The sequence below is a fragment of the Magnolia sinica genome, chromosome 16, assembly GCF_029962835.1.
Source record: "Magnolia sinica isolate HGM2019 chromosome 16, MsV1, whole genome shotgun sequence".
NCBI classification, from domain to species: domain Eukaryota; kingdom Viridiplantae; phylum Streptophyta; class Magnoliopsida; order Magnoliales; family Magnoliaceae; genus Magnolia; species Magnolia sinica.
In genome coordinates, this window is record NC_080588.1 from 11,117,214 (window position 1) to 11,132,944 (window position 15,731).

General features: G+C 38.9%; 1 protein-coding gene across 2 annotated transcripts in view; it reads right to left on the reverse strand.

The window, feature by feature from the left end:
- The window catches only part of LOC131228496 (uncharacterized), a 72,658-nt gene that overhangs the window by 24,354 nt on the left and 32,573 nt on the right, over positions 1 to 15,731 (reverse strand). Inside the window, exon 9 of one of the 2 annotated variants that reach the window (XR_009162985.1) lies at positions 13,902 to 14,039. The exons of the other annotated variant lie outside the window; for it this stretch is intronic. The gene's annotated coding sequence lies outside the window, so the exon portion shown is untranslated. Of the gene's footprint in view, positions 1 to 13,901; positions 14,040 to 15,731 lie in introns of those variants that run through there. 2 annotated transcript variants of the gene reach the window in all.

Genomic DNA, 15,731 nt, shown 5'->3' on the forward strand with positions numbered 1-15,731 from the left:
CCATCCATCCATTCAAAGGAAACCCAAGTGCATTGCAGATTATGAACCAGATGACATTTTTAATAATTGGATCTAGATGCTAAGCCCAACCTACTAGCATTTGGGTCAGGTTTGGGTTGGGTGTAGACCATGGTTTAAAGGCTCAGTGACTTGGTCTTGTTCGGCCCTCAGTTGAGTGTCTTGGGGTATCGGACCTGATCGGGTTAGACTGAGTCCTTTTTCCAAATGGGCTTTTAGATAGGTTGTTAAACTTTAGTTAAGATGAAAATTTTCAGCTACATTGTGAATTTGATGGGCTAGGTCTGAATTGACTCAAGTTCAGGTCTAGTGGGTCCATTTCTAAGTAGTCCAAATGCTATGTAGAGCAGGTTGCGGATGATTTCATGGCCAAGATGGACCAGAAAAGGCCCAATCGGATGCGAAATTAATCTGGACCGTCAAAACCTTAAAACGAACGTATCTCGCAAACAGGAATGAGTTATCCTACGTGCCGTATGTGATTTTGGGGTAGGACGAGCTACTTTAGCCACCCAACCTTCTATGTCAGGTTGTCCACACCGAATTTGCGAGATTCCATCAAATCGACGGTTGAATTTCCATTTTATTATCATTTTTACTATTTATAGTAAGTTTTAGTTTAATTATAACTCTTCTTCCGTTGGGCTTTAGAAGTTGCATCCAACATAAAAAGTGCTTAGAATAATTAGGAGAATCACATGGTTGGGCCAAACAGGACACTATTTTTGGCCGAAAACCTTGATGACTAGTAGGAATCATGACCGTCTATAAAATAGTAAGTTTACTATTTATAGTAAGTCACGATTTCTAGGAGTTTTAGTTGTAGTTTAATTCTGAAACTACTTCCAAGGTTTAGTATCCCTATTTAAAGGGATGTAAACTCACTTATTTCAATTATTAATCAATTCACGAATTTCTAGAAATTATTTCTATTTTCTTCTTTTCCTCATGGATTCAAGGTATCTCCATGAGGAGTCTAGGGAAGCTCCACGGATTCAGAGTAGTCCCCCCGGTGCATGACCTCATCAAGTTCATCCCTGCATCAAATTGCTGACTGACCCCTTCCAAAAGTCAGGTTTGAGTCAAGTGAATTTTAAGAGGTTCCACATCTAACCCATTTAATAATTAGGTCGGGGTTTTGGGCTCAAACTGGACAATTGGTCTTGAGTCCATATTCATAACCGTTCATCATCAGATGGGGTGGCCCATTGCATCAATCTAAAACCTATTTGCACCCTAGATTTCCTTTCTTGCAAGGTTTAAATGATGGACCCAACAGGTCTAGAACCTCTCAAAATCGAACCAACCCAACCTACACGGTCAGATTTCGATCGATCAAAAATGGACCGGGTGTAATTGTGACTCAAACTCAATCTAGAACTAACCGTCAAAAAATATTTCTTCATGATACTTAAAAGTAATTTCTTTTTTAATACCCACATACTCATACACATTTCAGGCCGTTGATTATTTGAAGCTTGATGTGGCTATCCATTTTCAAAGAAAAACAATTAAGTGTTTAAAGGATTGAAATAATCAAATGTAAGAGGTTTCATATTTTAGTAAATTCATATGAATGGTTTGGATCATTGAAAAATGACTCCAAGTACATCAACACCTTAGGATCTATATATTCTATCAAACCTCTAAAGGAAAACATGCAGTTTGGTGCATTTGTCACTTAAACAATACAATTTGGAATCAAATCCTAATTTGTGTTGTGTGTTTGGATATATAAAATAGGCACTAAATAGCTGACTTGATAAAAACGAGGCACAAGAATCCTTCTGCGGAAACTCTCTTTGGGGGAAGTGCATCCGAACGAGCCCTTCGAGCTAACCCAAACCCAGATTAGAGATAAACGAGTTGAGTTTGAATCCTCTTAAAATTGGCTTGAATGCTAAGGCTTAGACCCAGCTTATTTAAACTTCAACCCTACTTAGACTCAACCCTATTTACTAATATATGGAATTTAGGGCTGAAACTTAGACCCCATTATTAAATGGGTTGGGTCCAGACCTCCCCTCAACCCAAGCCAGGTGGACCATTCCATAGACACATGTTTCTTTGTCAAATCTCCCTCACTTTTATACCTTATCCGGATCCTCTGCTTATCACATAGAAAAAATCTGTTTGTTGCAATGTGATTGAGCCACATCATCACTGATCACATTTAATGCAGCAGTGTTGACAACGCAAATGATGTCGTAGACTAATCACAATGCAGGAAAATGGGTTTTTACTGTTTGTGGCCAGCAGGGGTCCGGATTCTTTTATACCCATACATTCTGATTCCATTACAAGGTGGACCAATCAAAATACACTTGAGTTGGGTTTTTTCCCAAGTAGCATTACTCATTTCTTAATCCATCCTTCCATCCGCCCATCTGTCAAATCATGTGCCCATCCATCCATCTGTTTCCATCAATGCATATCATCAATAAAACCCACTTTTAAGAGTTAAAAGATACACAGGCAGCCCAAGATACTTGATATGTCTGCCCTTTTACTGGCATGGGTACACCTGATACATTGTTTAGACTGGCACATACAGCAATGGACTCAATCTAATGTCAATACATCGGAAGTTTTTATGTGTAAGCATGTCGGATATATTTTTACCATTTTGCCGACTAACAATGTGGCACCTGATTATCATTCAGTATGCAGTCGTATAGACTCTTTCTTAATCTATTATACATCTTAGCATTGTCAGGATTGATCTACAATCCATCATGTATTGCTATGCCCCCTAACACCACTTCCTTCTGAAAATCATAATCCTATTAAAGAGAGGTTGGAATCTGCCTTCTTTCACATAACAGTGTAAAATAAGAAAGAAAAAAGGATATTAGTGAATGGCCCACCTGAGTTTTGGAATGGTCTGAGTTATGGTGTGTCCCTTCTTACTGGTGGGGTACACCTGATGACTGGTTTAGATGGCACATACAAAATGCAATGAGTCTCTATGTTACATCTGGAAGTTTTTATGGGGGGTGTCCCCTATTGTTCCTTTTGGTGTGGCCCACCTGAGTTATGGCTGATCACGATGGATTTCGGAATCATATAATCTTGATACTGTATTATGATGGACAACAAATCATGAGCTTTCAGTCTGAAATTTTTGGACCACTTGTGTTCTACTCTTAGCACAACTCATTTGGATAATCATAATTGGAGAGGTTGGGATCTGCTTCTGATACGTGTAAAATAGGCATAATGACCAAATTTGGATGTCTATGATGGCACCACCTGAGAATTGGTCTGCAATAATTGTGTGTACTCTTTTACTGGTGGGGTATGAGTACTAAGTTCCAGAGCAAATCACTGAATGCAGATTGGTCATGCATGTTACATTAATCCATGAAAAGTTTTATGAGATGACCTATTGAGCTTCACACCATTTTGAAATTGGCCCACCTGAGTTATGGATCGATCACGATGGATTTCGGAATCCAGGGGAGTAGCATCTTATGGACGGATTGGATGGCACTAAAAAATCATGATGGCCCCATATCTCGAATATATTTTAGTTACCGTACGGTTGTGATGTTTCGTTACAAGGAATCTCATGTTATGAAATCACCTGAAGAGATGGGTCTCCTGTTCATTGCTGAGGTGACGTTTGCTAACTCCTTTGACAGCTCACCACCATTTTAAAAATTGGTGACTCTTGGTATCTGTGATAGAGTTAAGATGAACAGACTAATGAAGTGATCAAATTATGTGGAACTTAATGAAAATTATTATGAGCTCACTAAGAGTTTTGAATGGTAGCCACTGCATGTATCTACTTACCATCATATTGTCTACTAAAGAAAGTTGGGAGATGATCAATTAAGCTTCTAATGTCACAAAGTTTTAAATCAGGCGTATCATATATTTTTCCCTATCTTTAATGTCATTTGGTAAACTGAAGATGATTTCACAAAAGCTCATGGTACCTTAGGAAGGTTATAACGGTGGAGTCATAATCTCTACGTTACTTTAGTGGTCACTAAAGTTTGCTATCTGCTGTTCTGTATTCCTTAATCATTTTAAATGATTGACGTGTGGATACACAAGCATCATAGTGGGTCACGACTTGGGTATGGAATCGTGATGTCATCAATCCGCGTTCATTTATGTGGCCACTGATGTCACTGTTTGGATCCGACCCGTTCTTAGGCCATGCTAAAAGATCAAAATGTTTGGATAAAATCTCATCATCCAAGAATTTTGGAATCACTGCCGAAACTGCCATATGAACTCTCTCTACCGTGCAATTTCTACGTGCATGTGTATCAAACATCCTAGTTTATGCAAGAGCATGTTCATGGTGGGCCATAACTGATTACTGGCTCGGATCATACACACACGAGGTTGATACATGTGGGGAGTGTACCATTTTCTTGGATACTCTCGCGGATTCCTGCAACCTGTTACAGTCACTTCCTGCCACAAAAAGCCTTGTGGGGCCCACAGAGAGATCTATATAAAATCCATACCGTCCATCATTTTCTGCAGATTATGTTAGGAACAGAGCCCCAAAAAAGGCAGATCCAGGATCCAACCCTGGATGACAGCAGGGAAGGAAAAGCCCATCATTCAAGTCTTCCTGAGGCTCACCGTGATGTTTATATTCCATCCAACCCGTTCATGAGGTGAATCCCACCATCTTGAAGGGGAAACAAAAATATCAGCGAGATCCCAAACTTCTGTGGGGCCAACAAGAATTCAACAGTGGCGGTCCAGTCCCCACATTATCTAACGGCGTGGCTCACTTGAAATCTTGGATCTCATTTATTTTTAGGCCCTCATTGTAAAACGATCTAGCAAAACTGATGGACGAAGTGGATTTTATGCCTAATTAATCATTTGTTTGTCTTCTTGGGTCCTTACTCTTGCTCGGGTGGCAGACTCTCCCGGTGAAGGGTTCGAGTACCCATAGGTGGTGAAATTCCACCAGTGTGAGTGTGTGGGGTGTGTGTGCGTGTGTGTAAAAATAAATAAATAATAATAATAATATATATACATAGACGAACAACGCTCCAGTGCTCTCAGAGCATGACAAGTTATAGTGCTCCTAGTTGCATGGGCTCACTTGGACAGCCTAATCGATTGATCTGAACAGTTAATTAAGCTTAAACAGGCTACCATGCGAAACATCACTGATTGGATGATCTAATCCATCATTGATTTGGCCTTATTTTCTATAGCCATGGATGGGATGGTCATGATTGCCTAACAAAAATAATTCTCTAGAATCATAAGCAATCCAGGATGGTTCCTAACAAATAAATAGAACAGATTGTTGATTGGACCTATTTTTGCATAAATGATCTTGATCGTCCATCTTAAAAGGCATTCATCCAACCGCTAATATATTTCAGGCCAGTGTGATGCTTTCATGGTTGCTCATGAAATTTGCGCTGAACCTGACGAACCGTCTAGATCAATGAATTGAGCTGTGTCCCAATGCAACGGGAGCATCTCTCATTGTAACTTGAAAGTCCACAAAAGATGAAAAGAAAGAAAGAAAGAAAAAAATGACTTTTTAAAGATGATTTTGGAAGCTGGGCCACAGGAATTTACCAGTGTGGCCCACCATGACAAGGTCATCATGGTTAGTTGCAATAACCGCAATTGCTAGAATATTGGGTGGCAGACATACTTAGAAGATACTTTTGCACGAACCGTCCTATCAACTGATTGAGGCAATGTGGTATCTCAGGTGAGACTTTTTTACTCTCTTGACAAGATCCTTCAGAATCTACAAATGGAAATTTACCGCCTTACTTCATGCGTGGGCCACCTTGGCATCTCCTCTCAAGGGGCCATTTTCTGATGCAATTGGTGATGTTGGTCTGGTGGGCCACCACTAGAGGTGTACACGAGTCAATCCGAGTCGAGCTTTGCCTAACTCGGCTTGACTCGGCCAACAAGATACCTCAACTCGAACTCGGCTCAGCTCGATCATCGAGCCTGGATTCGCAGCTCAGCTTGGCTCAGTCAGCAACTCGGTCCAGTTCGAGCCGAGTTCAAGTTCGAGTTTTCGAGCCAAGTTCAAGTTCGAGTTTTCGAGCCAAGTTCGGTCTGACCGTCCGATTGGGCCATAGTCACCAGGCCAGTGGTCGGGTAGGGTCCGCTAATCGGACGGACGTTGGATAATAGAGAGATGATAAGAAGAGTAGGGGAGAGTACCTTTCAGTTGTCGTTCGTCCAAGCAGACGCTGAAGAATAGAGAAAGTATAGGAGAGTAGTCGTCGATCGTCGTTCGGGCGCTAGAGAACGGAGAGAGAGAGAGAGAGAGAGAGAGAGAGAGAGAGAGAGGGTTTGGGTTGGACGCTGCCGCTGGACAGCTAAAGTGGATTAGGGTTTTTAGGGTCAGGCACTGGAGAACGCTCGAGACTCGGGTGGGTTAGGATTTAAAAAATATATATTTTTTGAAATATATATACCCGGTCAAAAAATCGAGTCAAGCCAAACCAAGTTCGAGCTCAAGACCGAAAGTTGATCATGTCTTCGCTCAACTATTTTATAACGTACATTAGTGTGCCGTTCGATGCCCCGACTAAGACAGTCTTGTAGATATAAAATTTTCAGCTATGCTCTATAACTTTGATGGCCCACCACATCAACAATTTTGATCACACCCAAAATGCCAAATGGACGTTGGAGATGTTGGACATGGGCGAGCAACCAACTGAGACTTCACTTACCCAAAATGTCTTCAAAATTTTATTTATTTGATCCAAACTTGTATTGGTAAAAATAAAATAAAATTGCAGGTATGACTTGTTTTGAATGAGGACCGGTGGATCGTGCGGTCCTGATCTTCGATAGGTGCTACTTGCTTTCATGTATGGGGCATGGACATACATGAGCTATTGAGTTAGCTCAGGTGATTTCTAATAATTTCAGCTGCCTCACATGGGCCAATAATGTTATTGGATGTTTAGCTTGTGGGGCCTACCATTACTAACCAATCCTTCTATAGTCACTTTGATCTACTGATCCTAACCGTCTTCATGGATGGTAAATGTACAACACATTGATTATAAATGTCTGATCAGTAATTTGTATTGTCCATCTGATTCGCCCACCTTTGATTAATAATTCATTTTAAAAATTACTTTGATTGGATGATTCTAACCATCTGATTCATGGATTTTTTTTAAAAAAAAGGGGCAATTAAAATTTTTATTCTACAAAAAATTAGAGCAATGATATGGACCGTCCATTGTGTGGGGTCCACTATGGATTGCCAGTTCCTATTGATAGTCACTTTGATACGGTGATTCTAACTGTGAGAGTTTCTATATTGTACCTGTGTGCATGAGGGGTATATGCATAGATAAGTATTTCTGTCCTTTTACATAGTTCGAGTCCTTTGTATTTATTGCATGAGAACGAGTTGCATGGGCCTAACCGTGGTGTTCGTCGCACATCCACCCCATCAATCATACGCAGGCCACGGGCCTAAAAATCAAGCCAATCAATGACATAACTGGACCACACCATAGACAACAGTTAATAGTAGATATACACCCACAAAAACCTTCATAATCATTTATAGCTCATTCTTTTTTGTTATCTTTGTCGATGATTATTTTAGTTACATATGAGTTTATATGATACATAATCGAGTAAAACTCATAAAAATTATAATTCGAAATTTCTGCCATAATTCATGTTGAATTCTACTCCAACATAAAATAAAATAAAATCTAGCGAGTATGTTTCCCATAGCAATGTCGAACCTCCTTGTATCCATCCCATGGACCAATCCTCAATGTTCCTATCCTCATCTCCTCAATAAAATTGCATTGATGAATGAAAATATCGGCACATTCTCAACACTACATGTTTTATGAAACTAAGGCCGTCCTTATTGCAGTTTATTTTATCAAGCTTATTCCTTCATCTGTCATCCCTTATGTTTTTTCATTTAAACGATTATCATCATCCCGACTACTCCTAAATCTTTTAAAGTGGTTGTTTTTCTTTATTTTCACTGTCTGAATGTGACAAATTATCTCTAGATCCCCACAATATATCTTTTAAGGTATGGAATCCATCAAAAGAGGTATAGATGTCCACGACCTAGATATCTTTGGGTTTCTTACCATATCTCATTCCTTCATAAAAAATAGTAATAATAATAATAATAAATCGATTTTATATCTCACTTCTTTATTTAATTGACTATTTGGAGATTAGTATTAATTCTTTATCCCTCCACACTTTTGTCCCTTGAATTCATTGTTTTAGACATTTTAACCACTCGTAACCCAAAAGCTTTCATAAATATATTCGATACAACCAACCCATGATTCTATCTCTATGCTCGATACCAACTCGAAGATATCCTTCAATCTCATCTCCCTCAGATCACTGTGGATGGTTGACTTCCAATGAGTCATTCTCCAAATTAATATAAGTCCATTCTTATATAATAAACCTATGTTATCCTGAAGCAGGCAATGACAAAAGAGTTTAGAATACTAAAAAAGGACTTTACGTGAAACTTAATCTCCTTTTCTTTTTAAAATAATAATAATAATAATAATAATAATAATAGTAATAAATAAATAAAAAATCAATTGGCTGCAAATGGATTAAAAATAAATAAAATTAAAATAATAAAAAATTGCTTGCAAATAAAAAAAAAAAAAAAAATAGAAGGCTGGCTTGATTTCTAAGGGCAATAATTAAGAAGATAGGATTGATTATGATGGGACATTTGCTTTGGGCACCAAAATGGTGTCTTTTCACACTCTAATTATGGTTATTGTTGTTAAGTGGTAGAAGATATTCCGAATGGAAGTGAAAGGTCTTTTTCTTCATGGTGACTTCCATGAGGAGGTGTATGGGGTTCCTCCTCCATGTCTTCCACACTCCCATAAGTTTGTTGCTTAGGTCATGCTCCATTGGCCTTTCGTTTCTGATACCACTTTTGTGAAGGGCCTACATGATTCTAAATTCAAGATCATTCAAGGTGGTGGCCCACTTTTTATCATGATCAAGGTCCATCGAACCAATCCATTCCAATGTGTCCAACATGTTTTGGGCATCAAATTGATGTGGACATCCTTAGACATGTAGACCATGAGAAAAATAAATTTTCTAATTAGTTGTCCATTGATTGGGCTATATCTCACTAACCGTATGTAGATTGACCTAAAAATTGGTCACTTTGAACATTTCTACGGGCTCCACGAGATGATCCGATTGGATAGGATATTTCACATCCAGATCCAGATTAGATTTAATTAGAGCCATTTATCTTGATTTTTGTTAATCTCATCATTTGAGATCGAATTGGCCTTAAACTTGAACCCTAGCCCAATGGATGCATGCTGAAGAAATATAACGGCTCACATTGGTCCATCGAAACCATCAATTGTTATTGCATGACAACATCCGAGCCATGATCCTTGGTGTGGATGTTGTCACTCTTAATCGAGAGTATGAAGGTTACAATGTATGGTAAATTTTATGACCTATCACCATTATCTAAGTCTTATACCAATTACTCGGGGGTTTGGCTATATGAATGTTGTTATGCCATTCTACATTATTAAGGGTCATACCTTTAGTTAGGTACTTAGGATATAGTTTAAAGTCTTTTCTTACCATCCCGCCCATATCCTTTTAGGCCTTCACCTTGCCCTTTCAAAGCCTTCAACTTTAGCAATTCACTATTTCTAACCCGTGTAATTCTTCATCTCTATTGGACGTCGCTAAACCATCCAAGTCTACGTCTACTTTCCCTCATCTTATTACCTAATGGTGTTGCTCTTTAAGTTCCCTTGAATGCACACATTTATAACCCTATCCTCCTTCGTCTTATCTCATAACTATCTTAAAAAATTCACCTTTCAGTTTGAGTGATACAAGCAAATCTCCCTTTCTTCCACCCAGCTTGAATTATATCCTAACCTCCTTTGCAATCTCTCCCCTCTCATGAATTATTGACTCAAGGTGTCAAAAAATCATTATGGGAAACTTTTTGGTCAGCAATCTTAACTAATCCTCATTTTAACTCCTATTGTTACTAAAAATACAACTTCGTATACTTTATTTTAGTCTAACTTTAGATCCTATAGATCCTAGAGCACCCCTCCATATATATTGTCTTTGATTGTAAGAAAAGAGTGAATAACCTATTGTCTAACTGAAGCCATGGTCATTGATAGAGTGGAATGGAACAAGATTCATGTAAACAAACCCTAATCAATTAGGATAAGGCTTTAATGATGATGACAAAATGAGATTAAAGTAAATAAATAAAATAAAATAATTAATTAAAATAGTTAAAATTTCTAAATGCATAAGCAATGATTTACATTTGCAATTGAATGGAAGGTTAATGTTATCTTTTGCCTCTCTTAAATCCTTCCTTTTCTAGTATTCCCCATATAAATCGATCCATCTTTATTAAAATCCTATTCCACTTGCTCAATTGTTTTCATAATGGGTGACCAGCAATTTCTATTTTTAAAATACTCCTAAAAGTTTTTTTAATAAAATGTTTTTAATTTAGTTTGCCTAAAAAGAGAGTCTATTTGCCCGTAAAAAAAACGAAGTTTTAAATGGTCAATTATATTAACTTTTTTTCAAAAATACAATCTAAAATGGGTTTTACTAACAAAAGGATCCGACCCATTGCCACCTTTGCATTTTACGCAGGCCGTGAATTGTCCATTCAGGTTCCTAATCTTTTCTGATGATATGTAGCTACATTTGAGTTATATGTGCAACTCATTGCTACGCATAGCCCAACCATTGTTGAAAGGAAAGGTTTCAGTCTTGCGCATGTTCCCACAGTTATTGAGATTGGATGATCATGACTGTCCAATTAATATTGGAGCGGCCCACTAAGTAATGAACATGCACTAAAAGGACCTGATGAATGCCCCTAATCCAGCACATGTGCTACATTGGCATAGCAAATTGGGTATTTTTATCCATGAAAATGGCTTAATTGAATATGTATAAATGAGAAAGGAAAACATCGCATCATGGAAAATCTAATATGTGAGAGAGAATCCTAAACTCAACTTTTCCTATATAAAACCTAAGAAGCAGATAATTCAGAGAATTCTCACTTTTTGACCATTGGTTTTATATATATATCTATAGAGAGAGAGAGAGAGAGAGAGAGAGAGAGAGAGAGAGAGGAATGCTCACCTGCGCACCTTCTTACGTCAGCACCTGTGCGCACCTTTGCACACGTGTCATGGGCACATAATCTGAACGGTCCACATGATGTGGCACCCCCTAAAACTCTTTGGGCCAATTTTTAGCCTGATCCAAAACCCTAGTGGGTCATAGAAAAAAGAAATGCAAACAAAGGGAGGAAACTTTTTCTTTTTGCCATGGCCCACCAGAGTTTTGTATTGGGCTGAAAATTGGGTTAGTGAGGTTTAAGGGGTGCTGCATCACATAGACTGTTCAGATTTTATGCCTAAGACACGTGTGCAAAGGTGCACACGGGTGCTCACATAAGAAGCTACTGGTGACCATTCCTCTCTCTCTCTCTCTCTCTCTCTCTATATATATATATATATATATGGCGAATGCTCAACAGCGCACCCCGGATCCTTCAGCAGCATCACAGCTAGCAGACCCACTTCCATTCGCAGTTACAATTCCAATGGATCCCGCCTAAGCAAGTAGTTGATAGCCGATTGAGAGCAATCCAGTAGCAGTAAAAGCATAACCCGCATGAACCAATCCCCACCAGCCTAGCCAATCCCAAAAGTGTTGGATAGTCGAGTGGGCCTGATGAAATGATTCTATCCAAGCCGAGAATAGCCTTATATATATATATATATATATATATATATATATATATATATACACACACACACACGGAAACGCTCGCCTGCGAACCAGTTCGTACGTACTACATACGAACTTTTTTGAGAACCCATCATACATGATGTGGATCTAAAATCTAAACTGTTCATGTGAAGCAGAACCTCGTTAAACCCCTTGGGACCAAGTTTTACTTTGATCTAAAACTTTGATGGGCCATGAAAAATGAAAACAGTTTCCTCACTTGATTTGCATTTCTCTTTTCTATGGCCACCAAAATTTTAGATCAGGGTGAAAATTTATCATAGGGGGTTTCATGGGATTCCGCATCACATGGACCGTTCACTAGCCTAGCCAATCCCAAAAGTGTTGGATAGTCAAGTGGGCCTGATGAAATGATTCTATCCAAGCCGAGAATAGCCTTATGCTATATATATATATATATATATATATGGCGAATGCTCAGCAGCGCACCAGTTCTTGTGCGAACTTTTTTGAGAACTCATCCTACATTATTTGACTCCAAAATCTGAACGGTCCCGTGAAGCAGCGTTTTCGTGCGAACTTTTTTGAGAACTCATCTTACATTATTTGACTCCAAAATCTGAAGGGTCCACATGAAGCAGCACCTCAAATCCGATGCAAGCCGTATCGATTCGAATAAAGTCAAGTTTCAAGCCGAGTTGAGTTGAATTCAGTCTAGCTCGGACTCGGCTCAAAAAAAAAAAATTCGAGCTCAAAAAATCAGCTCGACTCAACTCGAATCCAGTTTCAAGTTGAGTTAAGAGCGAGTTAACCAAGCTAACTCGGTTCGTGCACAGCTCTACCGTCAGCTTTGAAGCCATTGACTCTGCAATTGAAAATTTACACAAGTGCCCTAATTCCTGATACGAAGACGAAAGAAATGAACAAAATGCCAGCGCCATTATCCTTTGAAATGATGACTAGGGGTGGAAATGGGCTGGGTTTGGCCCGGGCTTAGCTATGTGCGGGCCTGATATGAAGCTTATGACCCAAATGTCCAAGCTCCAACCAAAAAAAAAAAATTGATAAAAACCCCTCATTCCCAATTGTATGTTCCTAACCTATCCACAGTTCCAAGTGGGGCTACATGCAAAGAAAATAACATTTCAAAACTGACGGTCAACATTCAAGATGATGGGTTGACTAAGGATTGCAATTGCATATTTGCAGCTGAGCCGAAGCTAAAACTGATAATTGATCAGGCAATGCATTTTGAAGCCCAAGTCCGGCCCACATGCTTGGCTAGTGGTTCCATGCCCAGTCCATGGGCACGGTGGGCAGGCTACCCGGCCCATTTTCACCCTTACAATGATAAACCATTCATCGAACGGATGCCCACTTTCATGGGTGGGTGACACACCTGCCATACATCCGTGCATATGACACGTGTTAGAAATCCAGGCCATTGATCAAGGTACACAGTGAGGCGTACTATCAATAGGTCACAATCCCAAACTCAGATGTTCAAAGGATCCCAACCATTGGATTCATATTGGAGTCCTTCCAGTAATCAGTTTCCAACTTCCATGCAGATGGAACTTCCCATGCCTTGTCGCTGGTTTTATTATTTCCTTTTTTTCTACTCCTTCCTGTTCAATACTTGCTGAATACTTGCTGCTCATGGAACTGGTTTCCATGAGAACTCATGAGCACTTTTTGAGAACTCACCAAGCATGATATGTATATGCAATCCGAACAGTCCACTAGATGAGTCACCTCATGAAAACCCAACAGCCCAAAACCCCGACCCAAATATGTAGTGGGCCATATCGAAGTGTGAGGCAAATCAAAGAAGTAAATTACATCTCATTTGGCCCATTAGGTTTTTAGATCAGGCTAACTTTTGGGCTCTGGGAGTTTTATAAGGTAATTCATCCAATGAACCATTTGGATTTTGTGTACACATCACGTGTCAAAAATTTCTCAAGAGTTTTCATGAGAACCAGTGCATATATATATATAAAGAAAAGGTTGAGAGATGAATTTCACGAGCAGTAAGTGCCCAAGAGAAATTAGTATAAAAAAGATGAGAAAAAAGATACAGTGGTATGACGTGTCATTACCAACAACGAGGAATGGCAAGTTCCATCAACATCTGATAAGATAAGGAAACTTGGAAGCTGTTCTGTCATGCCATTTACACTTCCCTGTGACAAAAGACCCCGTTTAGCGGTCCTCAGTAATCCGTAGTCCTGAAATACCATGACCTTCCATTGGTGGACGAAATATGGGGCCCTCAGGTCCTGACAACAATTTACTAGAACTAGCAACCTTTTCTCCCATACCATAACCAAATGCCCAAAATAAATCCAATCACCACTAACAAAATAATAGTGAAGTACAATCAAGAGTTCCCATTGCATGTACATGGGGTTTTATAGCTAACAATTCCAAATTACTAACAAGTACATACTTACATTTGTATATTATATATCATCAGCATCATCATCATCTAAGCCTTATCCCAACTAATTAGGGTCAGCTATATGAACCCTTCTCTGTCATTCCACTCTATCAAGGGCAATAACTTCAATCAGACCAGAGGTCACTAGGTCTTTTCAAAATACCTCCACCCACATGTGCTTTTGGGCCTTCCCCTTGCCCTTTCGGATCCTTCAGCTTGTACCAACTCACTTTTAACTAGCATAGTTCTTAAGTCTCTATTGCACATGACCAAACCATCTAAGTCTACTTTCCCTTATCTTATTACCCATTAGTGCTACTCCTAAGTTCCCTTGAATGCATTCTTTTCTAATTCTATCCTTACTCGTCTTGCCAGTCACCCATCTCAACATCCTCATTTCAACTACACTCATCTGATGAACATGTTGTTCCTTAACTGCCCAACATTCTGTCCTATGAAGCAAGGCTAATCGTATAGCTATCCTATAAAAATTTCCCTTTTAGTTTGAGTGGTACAAGACAAGTGCATAAAAACTCCAAAGCCCTTTTAGTTTTGAGTGGTACACAACAATTGCATAAAAACTCCAGATGCACAACATCCTTCTTAAATTTTTATTTTTATTTTTCATTTTTAACCGTCTGACAAAATTTCCACCAATCCCATACCTAGGTAATCAAATAAGCCTACGTTTTATCCCATGATACATCAAAACTGACATGCACAATTTGGATAGTTTAAATTGAAGTTCATGTATGCAATGCATGCAATTTCTACATATTTTTTTGGATAGTTTATATTGAAGTTCCTGTATGCAATGCTTGCAATTTCTACATAATTTTTTGGATAGTTTATATTGAAGTTCCTGTATGCAACGCATGCAATTTCTACGTAATTTTTTGGCTAGTTTATGTTGAAGTTCCTGTATGCAATGCATGCAATTTCTACATAATTTCAAACTACTTGAATATCATCCATCTCTATCAAAAATGTTGTTTTTTTCCCATCTTTTAATGCCTTCTAACACATTCTCTTACTCTTATGTTAGTCTTGCACCATTTAAAAAATGGTGGCAACTCTTCAACTGTCCTATGGCACAGTTGTACGGCAATCCATGCCATCCAAAATAGCAGAACCAACTTTGGATGGAGCATGACTGAAAGTCCTCACTAAAAAAATACAATGCTTAACTATTTGATTTTTTTTCCTTTTCAATTCAGACCCCTCACCAACTATTTGAATAGTCTTGATTGGACTCTCTCACCTTTCACATAGGGCAAACATGATAGGATGCAATCCATGCCATTCATTAGTTAGGATGCACTGTGCATGCCATATACAAAAAATTGGTGAAGGGCAATGTTACAGTGTACCCAACGGTCTAATGAATGATGCATGGATGCATCACAGGTGTGCCACTGCTTGTGTGAGTGGTGCTCACTAGATGGATGTCACCCAAAAATACCAAGCCAAACACCCTCTT